Genomic DNA, 5781 nt, shown 5'->3' on the forward strand with positions numbered 1-5781 from the left:
AGCAAATCATATCAAATTGAATGTATTGACCATATTGGATGTGCTGCATGTAAAGAACGCACTGAATGTACTAAGTGAATCCTCTGTAAATGTGCCATAGAGAAATAACACAACCTTTAAGTATAGAAAGTAACTGAAGTTTAACAAGAAAACTTTTATAGAAGAAACATTTATCCTCTTTTGCCTTTTATGCTGCATGTAAATGTTTGTGATTTGTTCCTTTTTAAATTTTCACTAAACCATTTAAGATGAAGTTTATCAGACTGAGAAATTTCTTGTTACGTCTTTTTGACTCATGCTGGATCCTAACCTTGCCAACTCAGTAGCTGCTCAATTTTGGAAAACTAAAAAGGACATAGCGACACTCATCTTAAGGAAGCCCATTTCCGCAAAAAAAAGAAAATAAAAAAATGTATTTATCTTATTGTTATGATTTAGTATCTCATAAATATGAATGCTATCTCATTATTATGAATTAGTATCTTTAAATTACGACTTTGTATTTCATAATTATGACTTGTTATCTCATTATTATGACTTAGTATCTCGAAATTATGACTTACTAGAACCATTTTTCATTGGCTACTGTGTGTCACGTGGAATGTAATGGGGTCTGGCTGGAGGACACGAGTTTCATTAGTGCAGAATCAGTCCTGGTTATGTGAGCTGAGTTTTAACTTGTTTTAATGGATGTATTATTGACTGAAACGTTTTACATCAGTACAGAGCGTCGGAAATTATGCAAGCCCCTTTGCAATTCAGTTTTCTCCGCAGTATCTATTTGTATAGGCTGCAGTTACTGGGCGTTAGGGACTCGTACACGTGTGCTATGCACAGCGCTGCTGGCCCCCAGCTAAGCCAGTTTAGCCAACGCAGATCTTCGCTGATGCCTGTGACTAACAAGAGTCTTGACAGCAGGGGCGATCTGTGGTACGCTGACCACTAGCCGAATATCGACCTCATGCTGCCGCTCTGGCCAGATTACTCTCAACTTCGTTGGTCAATTTCTGGAAATGCAAGGTGCACTTGAACTGTTTCTTAACTCTTTAAACATACTTGATGAATTCCCTTAACAATAACTAATATATTTGCAATGAATGAGTGGTTTAAAAAAAAGAACAATTACTGCTCATGGCTTAAATGGCAATGACCACTCACACCACAGCCTTCAAAGTTTCATACTTTGACATCCCATTTTCAGCATTCTGTAGATTTTCTATACATTCTACATAATGCCTCATTTCTTACATTATAGCGGGTTGGATAATGGATGGATGGATATACACTATATTGCCAAAAGTATTGGGACATCCCTCCAAATCATTGAATTCAGGTGTGAATTCCCCTTGGGATTAATAAAGTGTCTATCTATCTATCTATCTATCTATCTATCTATCTATCTATCTATCTATCTATCTATCTATCTATCTATCTATCTATCTATCTATCTATCTATCTATCTATCACTTCCATGGCCACAGGTGTATAAAATCAAGCACCAAGGCATGTACCCTACTTCTACAAACATTTGTGAAAGAATGGGTCGCTCTCAGGAGCTCAGTGAATTCAAGCGTGGCACCCTGGTAGGATGCCACCTGTGCAATAAGTCCATTTGTGAAATTTCCTCGTTACTAAATATTCCACTGTCAGATCTTAGTGGTATTATAACAAAGTGAAAGAAATTGGGAACAACAGCAACTCGGCCCCAAAGAGGTAGGCCACGTAAAATCACAGAGTGGGGACAGCGCATGCTGAGGCGCACAGTTTGCCGAAGTCGCCAACTTTCTGTAGAGTCAATAGCTACAGACCTCCAAAAGCTCAAGATCAGTGTGTGGAGAGCTTCATGGAATGGGTTTCCATGGCTGAGCAGCTGCATCCAAGTCTTACTGTACATCACCAAGTGCAATGCAAAGCGTTGGATGCAGTGGTGTAAAGCCCACCACCTCTGGACTCTAGAGCAGTGGAGACGTGTCCTCTGGAGTGACGAATCACACGATCCGATTGTCGAGTCTGGGTTTGGCAGTTGCCAGGAGAACAGGACTTGCCTGACTGCATTGTGCCAAATGTAAAGTTTGGTGGAGGGGGGATTATGGTGCAAGGTTGTTTTTTTGGGGTTGGGCTTGGCCCCTTAGTTCCAGTGAAAGGAACTCTTAATGCTTCAGAATACAAAGCCATTTTGGACAATTTAATGCTCCCAATGTGGTCAGAACAGTTTGGGGATGGCCCCTTCCTGTAACAACATGACTGCACACCAGTACACAAAGCAAGGGCTATAAAAAATGGATGAGTGAGTTTGTTGTGGTGGAACTTGACTGGCCTGCACAGAGCCCTGACCTCAACCCGCTAGAACACCTTTGGGAAGAATTAAGAGTGGAGACTACGAGCGAGTCAGGCCTTCTCGGCCAACATCAGTGCCTGACCTCACAAATGCTGTCCTGGTCAAAAATTCCCATAAACACACTCATGAACCTTGTGGAAAGCCTTCCCAGAAGAGTTGAAGCTGTTATAGCGGCAAAGGGTGTGCCAACTCCATACTAAAGCCTATGTATTAAGAATGGGATGTCATTAAAGTTCATGTGTATGTAAAGGCAGATGCTCCAAACCCTGAGGATGTGGGTTCAAATCCCACTCCTGACACCATGATCAAGCCATGTGGCCTGCCTGTGCTGCAACTGGAAAACCAAATGAAATGTAACCAATTGTATCATACATGTTGTAAGTCGCCTTGGATAAAGATGTTCACCAACTATGTTAGTTTGTGTGGAATATTGTTTGTTAGGCGTCTATACTTATAGATGTAAATGAATTCCATTCAGTTTTTGAAATTTTAAGGGGTGAAGGGTACAGGGGGAGCCTATTTAAATCCTGTGTCTCCTCCATTTGAGGAGGGCAATCGAGGTGAGAATCGAGGTGGATCTTTCTTTCTTAGAGGAAGCCACTGATGTGAAAATAATACCAGTTAAATGTTTGTATTTTTAAGTTTTCTTAGCTTAAGGTTCAGACAATAAATAAATATTAAGACATAGACTTGAAAAAATATGTGCTACTGGTATTAACCCTCCATTATGGCTGGCCCAGCATCACACATCACTACCCAAGCCTAGGGCAGTTCCTTCAGTTTTCTGTTCCGTCCCTTGTCTGGCGTGAGTGTGCGAGTCTGAGTGACAAAGCGGTTTGAAGTCCTAAGCAAAGAAATCTCGGACTCAATTCAGTCTGTATTTAGTGGTGTCTTTCATGAGAGGATCTTTGAAGGAACCCAAAACAGTTAACTTGGGAAACCTTCATGCTAAATACCTGGAATGGCAGAAGCTACTTGGATGTTTCCACATGAAGACATAAAATGTGGGCAGCATGGTGGCGCAGTGGGTAGCGCTGCTGCCTCCCAGTAAGGAGACCTGGGTTCACTTCCCAGGTCCTCCCTGCGTGGAGTTTGAATGTTCATTCCGTGTCTGTGTGGGTTTTCTCTGGGTACTCTGGTTTCTTCCCACAGGTTAGGAGCATTGGTGATTCAAAATTGTGCTTGGTGTGTTTGGGCCCTGCGGTGGGCTGGTGCCCTGCCTGGGGTTTGTTTCCTGTGTTGGCTGAGATTGGCTCCAGCAGACCCCCGTGACCCTGTGTTAGGATATAGTGGGTTGGATAATGGATGGATATAAAATGTAGAAACAAGATTTGGTTCATTTCGGGTAGGAGCCCAGTTACAAGAAGGTTTTTGGCCCATTAATCAAACTGATTGAAATTAGATCGGGCAGTCAGAGGCTTTTCCTTAAATCCCTGCTGACTTGAATTTCAAGTACACAGAGCATTAGATGTACAAGTACATCAGTCTGACGGTGACAATTTAGCAACGGAAGAAAAGTACAGAAATGCATTTGCTGACAGTAATACCTTTTATAGAAGTGTTAAGTGCTAAAAAGATAGGTCAGGTCAAAAAAAAAAAAATCCAACAAATGAGTTTAAAAGACACACATGGAAATGGCATGAAAATCCAACAGCTTTCACACTTTTACAGCTCGGTCAAGGCCTCAGACTCAGTTCTCAGTTCATTTGGATTTACGTGACTTCTGTGTCCTAAAGCTGTTTCTGATAATTGTAATTTGTAAACATGCTGAATGTTTTACAATCGTGTTGGAATTTGTCAACTAGATTGTAGATAGGGAAACAATTATAACTTAATATCCCCTTTTTCTCATTAACAGTGTAAGAAAGTTTATAAGCAAGAGGAGATCGTTCAGTCAGTCAAGCTCATTTGGTTAGTCTTCTCTTATATTTATTGTAGTGACAAGTCAAGCAAAATGACTCCTTTTATTGGCTAACTAAAGAGATTACAACATGCAAGCTTTTGAGGCAACTCAGACCCCATTCTACATCTGGCCTGAGTTGCCTCAAAAGCTTGCATATTGTAATCTCTTTAGTTAGCCAATAAAAGGAGTCATTTTGCTTGACTTGTCACTACATCCATAATGGCTAAGTATTACTTATATTTAATGAATCAGTAGATTATTCTATTTTCTAATTTCCACCAAGTGTCCTTGATTATTTGTTCCACTGTTTAAATGACATAATCCTTTATCTTTTACCAGTCTTTGCTATTCTAAACAGCAACATCAACGACTTGTACCCTCACTGTGATACTTTCACAGTTGTCTGAATGGAGCATTCATGGAGAGTAAAATCAATCACACTTCCATTTACATCAAAGGGGAGGCAGCTTCACATTTTTTGGAGAGACCATCACTGATGAGTTGAAGTGGACACAGCACATTTCATCTCATCAAGAAAGCTGTCCAGCACCTCAGATGTCTGAAGAAAACCTGGGAGTTCTCCATCTGTTCTCAGTGTGGAGTCCACACTCACTGGGTAGAACACATCCTGGTGCAGCACTGTAGGGAGTGTGAAAGTGGCGCAGAATATCACCAACACCCATCTGCTTTCTATTTAAGACATATACAACATTTAATGCCTTAGAAAAGCAAAAAGGGTAATTAAAGGCCATGGTCACTCTGAACAGACACTTTTCTTGCACTTCCCATCTGACAAACGGTTCAGGACCATTGATACCTGCAGTGATAGATTAGGAAAGGTGTAAGTCGTAAGGCTGCTCAACAGTCAATCATAAGAACAGATATTGGATCATTAACTGTGCAAATACAATAAGTATTGGGAGATCTTGTGGAAAAAGTGGTGTCATTTCTACACAGTGTGACCAAAATGTATGCAAATTCCTTCAATTAAAAGTCCGCAATGTGCACTTTAACCATATCTGAATGGTTTGATTTGCAATTATAATCTGTTGAGCAGAAGGCTTATTTAAGATAAAATGTGCCATTGTCCTAAATGTTATGGAGGGCACTGTATAAATATAACGGTATATATTTTACACAACTATATGCTTTATCAGGGCACACTGATAAAGGCTATGCAGCTGAAACGTTGTCTTTAATCTTCTTTCCTTTTCAGTGCAGAAAAAACTTTTACCCTTTATTACCCCATAGAACATGTTGCACGCCAAAGACTGTATATGTTTAATTTTTTTTTTTGTATTTTTATGAACTGTTTGGTGGAGACATGCAGGTATGAACTTTACTGTGCTATGTCCCCATGGCAGTAAACCTGAACCTGCAACGATACATTTGTACTGTATGAGTGAGTGGGCTTCTGCATTGAGTCTTATGCTGCCAGGGCAGAGCCCACCCGCCACAAACCATGGATCAGTGAGAGGAGGGGTGGAAGAATATGTATTTCTGAGTTGTTTATCACATAAAATGTAATAAATTCAAGAAA

The sequence above is a fragment of the Polypterus senegalus genome, chromosome 5 (genome assembly GCF_016835505.1).
Source record: "Polypterus senegalus isolate Bchr_013 chromosome 5, ASM1683550v1, whole genome shotgun sequence".
In the NCBI taxonomy this organism is placed as follows: domain Eukaryota; kingdom Metazoa; phylum Chordata; class Cladistia; order Polypteriformes; family Polypteridae; genus Polypterus; species Polypterus senegalus.